The following is a 12,915-nucleotide window of genomic DNA, read 5'->3' on the forward strand; positions in this document are numbered from 1 at the left end:
AAAAATGTATACATATTTTAAGAAAGGAAAAAACTGTATTAATGTATACAAATAACAAAAGATAAATACAAGTCACGTTTGACTTCTACAATTACAAGAGGTGCTCAAAGTGGTAGTCCCATGTAGTCCCCCATGTTTATTTTTTCTTTTGTTTCCCTTGCCCGAAGGGATATACATGTAAAAACATTACTAAGGGTAATGTCTGAGAATTTACTGCCTATGTTTTAGGAGTTTTATGGTTTCACATCTTACATTTAAATCTTTAAACCGTTTTGAGTTTATTCTTGTGTATGGCATAAGAAAGTGACCCAGTTTCATTTTTTTGCATGTATCTATCCAGTTTTCCCAGCACCACTTATTAAATAGACTGTCTTTACCCCAATGTAAATTCTTGCTTCCATTGTCATCATTTAAATGACTATATAGGCATGGATTTATTTCTGGGCTCTCTATCCTGTTCCATTAATCTATGTGTCTGTTTTTATGCCAATACCATGCTGTTTTGATTACTATGGCCTATAGTATAATTTGATATCAGGTAGCGTGATACCTCCCGCTTTGTTCTTATTTCTAAAAGAGATATATTTTCTTCTTTGCCAACTGCAAACAATAAATCTGGCAGAAAAAGTCTTAAATCTTAGTAATAACTTTTAAAGATTGAAGAAATATTGTTAAATGTAATATAAAAGGATAAACTAATACTATTTCTTTGGATAATCATAAGTCATTTTTTACACAGCAATTCTAAAGATTAAAAATTAAAACAAAAATTTGATTTAAGACAGTCTTAACATTCATTACGAAAACGAAAGGCCTCCCATCACCACAGTGTAATTTAGGATTTACATCAGGCACATCTGACAATATTCAGAGTGGATATAAGTGAATCTTGTCCTACCGGGCCTCTGAGGAAGAGGTCAGGATTTTCAAGCAGAGCATGGAAAAATGTATGCATGCCTGCTGGTGAATACATGTGTGCAGGCATGAAGTCATGATTACTCCACAAATTTCCTTCCAAAGGGAAGTAATGATATGGTGGGACTAAAAAGCTAGTTACCATCGCAAATACCAGCAGAAATGGACCCAAGCCTACCCTTTGGCACACTTTCTGTAGCAATTTTACTTTCACTTGAAATCTGTTTTACCTGAGCAGAAGACTCCAAATCTGTGGCTCTCTCCTTCCCTCTTAGGTATGTAATAAGGATATGCCTAAAGCAAACATGCTGGCAGGAACGTCTGCCAGCAAAGGCTGCTATAGCTCCTATTAGGCAACTGACCTCATGCAATTCACTTCCCTAACAGGATGTTTGTTAAGAGTGGATGAATGAGCACAGACACAGCACCTGGCACAGAGCACGCAATCAATAAATCCATGTTAACAAAACTAGAATCCATCTCATCTTCTCACAAAACATGTTACTAACACAAGGATTGGCATGACTGTCCCCCAATCACCAAGCTCAAATCCCAACTTTCAGGCTGACTCCTTTCTCTCCAGTCCCAAGATCTCCTACCTCTCTGCCTCCAACTCTATCTCCCAATCCAGCCGTCTGCTGCACAAAGGTTGGACCACATCACTCTCTTGCTCAAAATTGCTAAGGTTTGCCCATTCCCAGGCCAATTTCCGCTCCAAACTTATTTTCATCTATTCACAAAGCAACCTAGTCACCAAATTATCTATGGGTTTTTGACTACGCCCAATACTTCTGCTTTGCTCCAGCTGTCACGCACCCTTGAAAAGAGGGTCCCTATAGATTTCTGCCTTTCTAAATCCTACCAGTATTCAAAGGTAGGTACAAATGCCCCTTCTTCCATAAAGCTGTCAGAGCCTTACCCAGAGACAATTAAGCTTTCTTTGACTTGTGTCTGATCGCATTCTGTGTCTATTAGAGCATCAGTCCCTGTCTTTTTTTTATAAAGCTCAGTGATGTCTCTCCTGCATGATGTAAGATCCAGAGTTGCAAGGACTATGCCTTTAAAAAAAAAAAAAATATATATATATATATATATATGTATGTATATATATATATATATATATATATATATATATATATATATACATATATATATATATATATACATACTCTGGACCTTGGACAGTGTCCTGCACATATAATGTAATCAATAAATCAACAATAGTTTGTTGAATTAAAATCTAGTATATTTCAGATTGCAATAGAAAGTAAAGGGCAAACCATATTACGGTCCAACAAGCCTCCTCATTAAGCAATGGTGCATACTGTATTATGCTAGAGAGGCTCAAGTCTTATTTATGTCCCATAAAAATCACCTCTCTAACCTATACAAACAACATCCAAAGCACAATCAACCACAAACTTATGTATCTACCCCCAAACTCTTCTGTACTAGTCAGAATTTTTTAAATTAAGATTAACTAGTCAGAATTTTTTTTATTAAGATTAATTTTATTATTTGGGGGTTTGCAGGAACGAAACATCACTTTTATATTCTAAAATGACATTAAGCTCCTTCGTCCTTAAACCTAGATACGTAATTAAGTTCCAAAGTCATGTACGCATTCATTTCATGATCATATACTGACCTGTCAGCTTATGCCCCAGCGAGGGGCAGGGTGGGAATTCAACCCAAACAGCAGCTACACACAGCACTTCAGGTGTCAAGACTACTCAGTTTGCATGCACAGGATGCGACCTTCTTTCTAACTTAGACAGCTCTCCAGGGGTGACACACGGCAAATCAAAACTTTCTGTGAAAAGAAGATAACATGACTATGATGGAAAGGGGCGGCAAGGAGGAAACAGTAAGGGTAAGTGGGGTCATAACTGTATTTCACAAGACATCTTCACTGCTAGGGCTCGACTAGCAGGGAAAACCGTGCCATCATGGAAAATAGCACCTGGGATACTAGGAACGCGCGTTCCTTCCGGGATGACGGAATCACCTGGCAGCACGGCCAAGCCGGTCGTCGCCCAGTGTCCCGCTGCCCCGCCCGGACGGCGCTGGTCCCAGAGCATTCCCACCCGGGCACCTGGAACCTCACGCCCGCTCACTCTGCGCGACGGATCGAGCAGGGAAGGGCGAAGGCGCTGTGGTGTTGCCTCTCTCGGGCGCACCCAGTCGCCTCTGCTCTGTCTCGGGTTTCACCCGCGTCTTCCCAAGTGCAGCCAGGCCTCTCTGCAGACTCTGCGCAGGAAAACGAAAGCACCTACCTAGAGAAAAGGCAGCGCCGGCCGCCCCGCCTCCTCCGCCTCCACCAATCACTGGGGCTCCCGCACTCGGCCAATGGGACCCGGCTGTTCCGCGGTCGCGCCACCTCCCCCCCGGGGGTTGCTGCTTTGCCAACACTCTGGGTGCTTCCTTGGTCCCTACGTTAGTGACGCGAAGCTAAGCTCTGTGTTTCAACTTGGTTGACTGGCGGTTATGGTTCTACATTCTACAGCGCAATTAAAAGGAAGTTCTGTGTTTGTAAAGGACCAAATTTGGCGATCCCTGCGTTAGCGCCATATCTGAGAACCGGAGGCAGAGGACACCGGTTGGGGCATTGTCATTCTAGAAGCTCAACTTAGCAGCTGACCTCCGTGTAGCTAAACCCAGGGGTCGCTTTTCTGTTCTCACCTACTTGAACGCTCAGAAACCTTCTGCACAATTAATGTCTCCATTTTTTTTAACACCACTTTCTTGGCCATGATGAGGACACACACCTCTTCTTTGCTTCTTCCTACCTCTGTAGCATTCTTTCTCCATCTCTGCTCCACCTATACCACCAAGCCGGTCAATGTTAATTGTTGTCAGGGTCCGGTTCTTGGTCTGCTTTACCTACATTTCTCCTTACGCTGCCCCGTGATGACCTCACCCACAGCGTCCCAATTTTCTTCAAGAGGTGGAGGGCTGCTGTATGTGTATCCTGTTCACACCTCCTTCCGAGTTCCACACCTGTGTACAGCCCACACTTGACTCCCTGCTTGGACGTCCTGTAAGTTCTGCCAACTAGTGATGTTCAGAACCAACTCATCATCTTTCTCCCCAAACCTGCCCTTTTTCTAGAAATGGCACACGTGGGATAGCTAGGTGTTATTTTTGACATTGCCTTCTTCCTCGCCCTGCACACCTCTTCCTCAAGCCTTGTTTGATTCTTCCTTCTAAATATTTCTCGTCTCATCACTTCTCACCATCTCTCATGCCATCCCCCCTTTTCTGTCATTTAGATTACTAGTGTAGATCCCCAAATGGCTGCCACACTTCAGTTCTTAACTTTCTTTTAATTCACTCTCCCTACAGCAGTTTGAGTGATTTTATTTTTAATTGAAAAGCAAATTATGTGTTTGTCAACCTGAAAATCCTCTAATGGCTTTTCTTATAAAATTCAAATTTCTTAATATACCCTACAAAGAAAAGCACTAGCTCCCTTGTCATTTTCTCTAACCCCATCTGTGCCACTCTTTCCTTACTTCAGCATTTTTGTTCTTCAAATAAGCTGAATTATTTCCACAAACTCAGGGCCTCCTCACCGGCAGTTCTCCATTTGGAAAACCCTTTAAGCCATCACCCTCCTCCCCCAACTTTTTTGATGGCTAACTTGTTTTTTATGTCTCAGCTAAAATCTCAGCTTAAATGTCACTTCCCCGGTAGGCATCCCTGAGGACAGCCTAGATTAGATCTTCTTGGAATATACGCCCATAGAATCAATTGGTTCCTTCAAGTAGATGGAACTTGAATCAAACCTTGAATAATAAGGCAACTTTGGGTAGAAAAAGGATCTAAATAATTTCCCAGAGATGTGCTTATATATGTGTCTCCTATAGTTGTTTCTCTTCCACATCTATATACTCCTTCTTGTTACAAAATGTTCAACCTCACAAAACTAGTACTGAACTGGTGATAGCAATGACCCTTGGTACCAAAGTAGCAGTCTTCTGTGAAAAGAGATGCTAAGCCACCAAAAAGAGCCCTTCCCCTCCTACTCATCTGCACTAAGGGCCCAGACAATGTTTGAGAAAAGCTGACTGCAGGAAGGGTAGATAATGTTTAAAATACCCTTTTCTCTGGTACTGTAAAATCTGTACATAGATTAGCTTTAATATTGATGGGGGGATTAAATAATCTTAGCCTATGTAAACAGGATGTTTCTCTTTGGCTCTCCACATTCTGGTTGTTATCAGGGTCTAGGATCTTCCTTCCCTATGCCTTTGTTCTCCTTAGTTTTACAGTCATTGACAATACCCTGTCGTAGGCCTTCATCACTTCAGAACTGGAATGCTACAATAGACACCAGACTTCTTGCCTTTCCTGCTCCATTATTTTTTCCAAATTAAATTCTCGAAAACACTGTATTTATATAGTCATTCCCCGCTGAAAAACCTTGCTAACTTTCATTGCATTTATAATAAACATAAACTGGTCTGGATCCTCCACAGAATGCCCCTATCTTTCTTTCCAGCCTTGTCTCCCATTGTCCCATTACCCAACTAAACTCAGTCCCCTGCTCTCCCCTCATGCTTTTAATTTTCCCGGTTCTGCTCCTTTGCACATACTACTGGCAAGTATTGCACATACTGAATGACTAGTCCTGCCCCTTACTCCCTTCATTTATTAAATCCTTATCCAACTTTTAAAACCAAACCTAAATTCCATGTTCTCCTTTTGGAATCACGTGAACCTGTGGTGAGCAATCTGGTCACTGATATAATATGATATATAAGTGTCTCTATTTATGTTGACAATCATCACACAGTCTCTTATGAGTTTTTGAAGCGTCCAAGTCTTACCCATCCAAGGTTCTAATTTCCTGGGGTTCAAACTATATGTATTTTATAGGTGTGACTGTTTAATATATTGACTGCTTGAAAAGCAACCAAATCAAAAAACGAATCAAACAAAAAACTGGGGATACAAAAATGACAGACCCAAACGTGAGATGGCCTCTTTAGAACAGTCAGCTTGGGAAGCTGTATCTCTATACCAACAACATTAACTTTGCAAAAGGCACACATCTAGGAAAAAAATAGCTAATACCATGTCTGGTAGACTATATTATTTGTCAATATTTTTCTTTCCCTTCCCGTTCTTTGTCATGGAGTTCTATGGATGCTTCCTTCCCTATGCCTTTATTCTCCTTAGTTTTACCGTCATTGACAATACCCTGTTGCAAGCCTTGATCACTTTAGAACTGGAATGCTACAATAGACACCAGACTTCACTAAGAGGGGAGTGCACCTTCTTGTGCATTGACTCTGGCCTTGCTGTGTGACTTGTTCTAATAATGGAATCTGAGCAAATGTAACTCCACCGACCTAAGATTTTGCATGTTCTGTGTGACAGACTTGTTTTTGTGTGCTTCTTCCCTGCACTAGGAGACGGCAGGCTCAAGCATCTGCTGCTCCTCCAGCCAGAGTCCTGGAAGGAAAGATGTGTGGAGTCACCTGGAGCAGAACTGCTGCAGCCCATCCATATACCCGTAAGGGAGACAGTGGGATGTGTTTGTTGTCATTGTTGTAAGTCACGGAGGTATTTTTTATTTGTTTGTTTTGCCATTGAAATAGCTGACTAGTTCATAGACGACAGAATCAAAATTTGAAATCATCTGAACAGGATAGAATGCTGCTAGGCTGAAACCAACTAGATAAAACTTAAAGCAGTAAATGCTAAGATCTGTATTTGGGTTTTTTAAAAAGCAACAAACAACAGGGTACTCTTTGCTGCCAGTGCCCAGTTTCTGAATAGTACTCAACACTATATCTAGTTGGTCACTAGCAATCAATCAGAAAAGGCAGGTAAAATGAAGCTTACTATTTGCCATCTGTCAACTGGTGCATATTCAAAGGAGAATAAAGGATGGTGAGGAGTCTAGAAACCACATTTTATTATGAGTAATTAAAGGCCCTGGAGTAACTCATAAATTCACACAACATTATAGTGGAAAGGCTCTTACAAACCATGCCAGTCCTCCCATTTGGAACAAATTTATTTTTTCTTGGAGAAAAGGAGACAGTGTCATTTCTATTCTCCATTCATCCCCTCTTTTATTGCCAACCACCCACTTGTATTTATTTGATTATATTTACAATAACTAGAAACATAAAGACTACAACGTAGCCTACAAGCCAAAGTAAAAAGATATATATTAGCAGTTACACATTCTCATCATAAAATATTAGGAAGGATCTCCTGGTAGATTGTTTTCAATAATGGCTCCATTATTCCTTTTCCTGTATCCACACTCCTTTGCAATGTGACTCTGCAGCTCCTTCCAGCAAGAAATGGGGACTGTTTCTCCACTGCGCTAGCTTGTCAATTGCTTTGACCAATATTATGCAGCAAAAGTGACATTGTGTTATTCTGAGCCTAGGCCTCAAGAGGCCTTACACACACCACTCCCAGAACCCTGTTCTGCCTCCATGCAAATCGGTCTTGCGTGCTGCAGGATGAGAGGGCACAGGCCACAGCTGAGTCCTGCAACTGTCAGGGCTTAGGCCTCAGACACGTGAGAGTGCCTCGGCAAGATCAGGTGGCCTGACCCGGATGAGCAGAACTGTCCAGCCTACCCTACACGCACAAGCGAAGATAAATGGTGGTTGTTTTACCCCACCGAGTTTTGGGGGTAGTTTGGTTTGTTATGTAGCAATAGATCACTGATACAGAGCTTATGGGGAGAAGCAAAACATCCTACTACTAAATTCTAAACAAACTTTCTCAAGTGGTGCAGGCCCACTGCCCTTCCCTGACCACGAATATTTTCTGTGGGGTCTCTCATCCCCCAGTAGTACACTAGCCGGTGTGTCCTTATCACACACCCATGAAAAACTTACTAGCTCTTTGTTCTGTCTGTATGGCCTTGGTCTGTTTCAAAACGGCAGCTACAAGTCTGATGAAAAAACCTAGAGTAATATGTTTAAAGACATTCCCTATCCTTCCAGCAACCTTCCAGCATTTTAGACATAGCTTTTTCTAATGTTGGTAATCTAAATATCTAACAGTACAAATTACACTTAATCAGTGTAAGTAAACCATAGTTGTTAATTTGTAATATAATGGAATTGAAATGAAGGATTTGTAAAATTCCCTGCAGTTCTTTGGATTTTTTTATAGTCATGTTATAGAATATTAAAGTTATGCTTTCAAAGACTATTTAGTTACATTGGAAAACACTCATGTATAAAATTAAACTAAAATGCAGGATAGAACACATAGCATTATCCTAGTATGCTAAGAACATGTAGAAATGGAACTACATGGAAACACATTGAGACAGAGAGAAAGACAGGAGAGAGGGAAAATATTTTAAATGTTTCTGGGTGGTGGATACATCTTTATAATTTTCTCTTTTTTCCCCAAAAATATCTATAATGAGCACTATTACACTTGTCCAAACATCCTCACGAAAACCTTTTGAAGTCCTGTGCTTTCGTGTGGGTGGCTCACACAGGCCCAGAACCGGATACACTCCAGCTTGTGCAGGCAGTCCGGCTCTTGGGAAAGTTTCCAAAACAGCCTGCCTGGGCGCGCGGCGGGAGGGACGCAGCTGCTCAGAAGAGCCGCCCCACGTGCTTTCGGGGAAATAGCCGGGGAACGAGAAGGAGCGGGACTGAGAGGAAATCGAAAAGCGAAAGTCAGAGATATGAGGAGCTGTACGCAGGCGCGAGCCCGGGGCTTTCCCACTGAATGCCTGCCTGCCTGCCGTCCCCGCCCTCGCCCCCCAAACCCTCGCCCTCCTTGCCGGATCGAGTCTGAGAGAAGTGGTCCCTGCACAAAATAAAAGGCGGAGGAGGGGATGCCTATTAATTTTAGAGATTGCGAGAGGAACATTTTCTAATTGCTTAAGGTGCTGGAAATTTCACCCATCCCACTCCCACCTTTTCTTTCTTCCCTCGGCCTAGAATCATAACTTTTCCCTCCCTCACTTCTGTCTCTACACAATCTGCACGTCGGCTAACTCAGATCTTACTGGTCTTTCAAGCTCTGACCCTCACCCAACTTGGATGCTTGACCTTAAAACAGGCATGTAATAGGTGGGGCTGGCTGTTTCTTCATCTGTCCTTTTGCTAGATCCGCAAAGGTGGCTTTCCTTTTTCCTATATATGTATATATGTGTGTATATATAATTACATATATATATAATATTTTATATATATTATATATATATAATACATATATATAATATATACACACACACATAGTTCTTTTGGGATGCTGTTTTCCTGGCTTGTTCATGGACTGGCTTCTTATTCTTTAGGTCCTCAGCTCACATATCATCTCAGGCAGACCTTCACTGACCACTTCTTTCAGTTACTCTATATCACATATTCTACATAGCCCTTATTAAATCTGTCCTTTATTTTTTGCTTGTCTGGTTTTCTCTCTCGTCAAGCAGTAGGGACTTGGTGCTGTTATAGCCTGTCTCGTCCTGGTTCCATGAGAGAATCGAGCCTAATGCCCCGAGGTATCAGTGTATAAATTACCTTCTTTGAGAAACTGAGAAAACAGTCAAGAAAATCACTTTCTGTGTTTTGTGGTTCAGATGGGAAACACTAGCTGAGAAAAGCAATGCCTGATGCAGAGTAGTCCTCAGTAATATTTTTGGATGAGTGAATAACATCATTGACCAACACTGTGATCAGTAATCACACGTTAATTCAACCCTTCAGACCTCAGCACTGGCACTAGGCCCATTGGGCTAAATTGAGAGGGAGAATAAAGAACATGTTTATTCTGAAAATATCCCCTAACGGATTTTAATTAGAACACCATTCTTCTACCTCTAACCTCTCCCCCATCTTCACCCTGTCTAGATGGCCTCTAGGATTCTTCCCATCTGAGGCAGCCAGTGAGACATCTAAGTGGATGACTGTCAAGCCTAGTGTATAATGTAGGATTTTTACCAGGGGCAGGAGTAATAAAGATCATGAGTTTAATGAAGGGGAGTTAAGGGGAAATTTCAGGAACACTTGGTTGGGTAGATGTCTAGGATGTTTGACACATGTGAGATGCCTAAATTAAAGTTAGAGTGAGCTAATAAACAGTATAATTCCAGAGCTTTTCGATAGAGTTTGGAAGGTAAGAATGAGGTAAAATAGAGGAGCAGTCCTATGTTGTTTGAACAATAGCAAGCGTGTTTGGGTTAATCAGTTTGAAGACGAATATTAAGAAATATTCCATGATTTCTGAGTTTGGAAGTATTGTAAAGGGAATTTTAGCTTAGTTTTGCAGGCAGACCAAGAAGCAAAGGAAAGAAAGGAACTAATTGCTGACCTCTTTGTGTTTAAACACCACATCATTAATGAATATTCATTAAAGGGTAGATTTCGCTAGATTCTAGGGATATAACTGTAAACAAAGCTACCTTGGTCCCTGTGCATAGAGCTTGTTTAGCATCTAATGAAGAAGACAGATGATATGCGTTTACAACAAAAGTGATAAGAACTGTGGTAGGGAATCTAGAGGATACAGAACGGGCATGATGTGACCTGAGCTGTGTGTGTGTGTGTGTGTGTGTGTGTGTGTGTGTGTGTATGTGTGTGTGTGTGTGTGAGAGAGAGAGAGAGAAAAGAAGGCTTTCCAGAGCCTGAAGGATGTATAAATGTTATCCAGGGGACAGATCCATGAGAAGGTGTTGGAGAAATGAGAGGATACAGTAGAGGGAAGTGATCGTGAGCATAGACCATCAAAGAAACTGAAAGTAGTTCAGTCAGTCATGTGTGTGTTTGGAGGATGAGAAGCCACTGTCAAGGAGAAGTGATAAAAGAGAAGGTAAGATGAGTTGGAGAGTAAGAACAGACTTTGGAAAGATGTGTTAAGAATTATGGTCTACATCCAGAACTAGGATTCTTAGCTCTTTTTTGTGCCATGGACCCTTTTGGCAGTTGGATGAAACCTATGAACTCCTTCAAAGAATAATGTTTTTAGTTTAATAAAATAAAATACCTAAGATTAAAAAGGAAACCAAATACACTGAAATGCAGATATTAAAATATTAAAACCAACTTTGTGATACAGGAATATAAGTGCTTCTTTATTAACGGCATCATATAAGATCTAGTAATGGGTCTGATGCAAACTGCTTAGCAGAAGCGGTATTTTAAGGTTAACTATAACAACTGTAATGAAACAAAAATGTGGTGTAAATTATGGCTTGTTGCTCTTATACCTAATTGAAAGAAATTCTATTTCAGCTAGAAGTTTATGGAAATAAAATTCTAATTATTGCCATCCAAATTCATGAACCTCCAGAATTCTGTCCATCCTCTCCAGGTAATAACTGCTAACCCAGAGCATTGCGAGCCATTTAAAGACGTTAAGCAGGGAGTGAAATGATCCGACTTACTTTAAATAGAGCCTTCTGTCTACATAGGAAACCACATGGAAATGTTTGTTGTATTTACTGATGTTGCATAGAACATCCTTCATCATGTTTTTATACTGTCCTCTTTCTGAGGATTTAGGTTGAAATGTTCCGTGTCTTACAGTGGTGATTCCACAACTGTGTGGGTTTGTCAGAAAAGGGTGGATTTTACTGTCTGTAAATTGTACCTCAATAATCCAGATTCTAAAAAAATGCAATCAGTCAGATCAATCAATGCTCGTGGTCAGTTTGAAAAAATTAAAAAGACTGTGTTAGAATTGGAGCGTGTGCACAGACGGCAGTTTACTAAGTCTGGACTACAATTACCGGCTGTTAGAGCTCAGCGCTGGGATGGTTTGGCCCCTACTTCTAGTCTTTCTACCACAGGGAGTACATGGGCCTACTGAACCCTGTGAGGTAAAGAAAAATTCCTTGGGCTTGCAGAGTTGTACCCACTCTAATGGTTCTTTGGGGGGCTTTCCTTGCTACCTTAAGACTGTAAGGAAATGTACGGGCAGCTGTCTTGCTTCAGCATTTATTCCAGATGAAGGCACTGGTATTCAGTATTGTTGGTCAAAGTGATTCTTTATATGAAAAATAATTTGAAAAGGGATTAGCAAAATGGACATCTGTGATTTGTGTGGGATGGGTGAGGGGGAACATGAAAATATGATTAATATTTTGAAAAGCTACATTATGTTTCATTAAATACTGCTTATTTGTTACTAGTTGGCAGAAACAATAATTCTGGGCTATAGAGGAGGAGATTGATAGGATGGAATCTCTCTAAGGGAGAAGGCAGTTTATTTTAGAACCATTTTTTTGTTTTGTTTCGTTTCGTTTGTTTTGTTTTGTTTTGTTTTGTTTTGTTTTTTTGAACTCTTTTTCCATCAAACATCGGCCTCTCCCTGTTTGGCTTGTCTGAGAAACAGGAAATGGTTGGAAGAAGTTAGAAAGGAGTCCTCCAGAGGGGACTGTCATCTCTGATTGCAGTCAGGGCTCACCTTGGATGGCAGCCTCAGGATTTTTCTGCAGTGGGTCATGGCAGATGTCTCCGTATTGTGACTTCTTCACCTGGCTCAGCAGCTTTCCTAGGGCCTGGCAGACAGAGAGAGCTCCCCAAGTCCTGGCATCAGACGATTTCCACACTACTGCTAAGGGCAACAGCTGGGGAATAGCACTGCTGAGCATCCGGCCTGGCCCATAATATCAGTGCCCCAGATACCACCAGGAATGACTTTGGATCCTTCCCCTAATAAGAGGTATTCCTGGCAGTGTCCCAGCAGCTGTGAACCTGAAGTTGGGACAGTGTTGACATGACAATCGAGAGGCTTCATAATTCCCCCCATGGACACCCTGTGAACAGCTGCTATTAATGCCCCATTATTACCTCCATGTTGTATCTAGTGTGATGACTTTTAACCTGCTAGAACTCAGGACATTGGTTTATTTGGCTTTTCCCTCAGGCCTTCCTGCTGGATTTTGAGTCATGTAGGTGTGACTTGGTTATTTTTTGACCTGTTCTGAAATCTCACTCTTGAACCTTCTAGAACCAAGATCATAAGTAATATGAGAAATAAAAGCAGAAGTGAAACAAA

The 12,915-nt window shown here is 41.3% G+C and overlaps 1 protein-coding gene across 7 annotated transcripts in view; it reads right to left on the reverse strand.

The window, feature by feature from the left end:
- STAT1 (signal transducer and activator of transcription 1) overlaps nt 1–3,309 on the reverse strand; it is a 38,116-nt gene extending 34,807 nt beyond the window's left edge. For 2 of the 7 annotated variants that reach the window (XM_019740723.3, XM_088794695.1), the window contains exons 1-2: nt 2,924–3,185; nt 2,564–2,728 (exon numbers count right to left, since the gene is read on the reverse strand). The gene's annotated coding sequence lies outside the window, so the exon portion shown is untranslated. Of the gene's footprint in view, nt 1–2,563; nt 2,730–2,878 lie in introns of those variants that run through there. The other 5 variants (XM_074339284.2, XM_019740725.3, XM_019740724.3 and 2 more) reach the window with 5 other exon arrangements.
- Between the last annotated feature and the right edge of the window lie 9,606 nt (nt 3,310–12,915).

Source organism: Rhinolophus sinicus, chromosome 17 (genome assembly GCF_057876585.1).
Source record: "Rhinolophus sinicus isolate RSI-liver-muscle chromosome 17, RSI-T2T, whole genome shotgun sequence".
Taxonomy (NCBI): domain Eukaryota; kingdom Metazoa; phylum Chordata; class Mammalia; order Chiroptera; family Rhinolophidae; genus Rhinolophus; species Rhinolophus sinicus.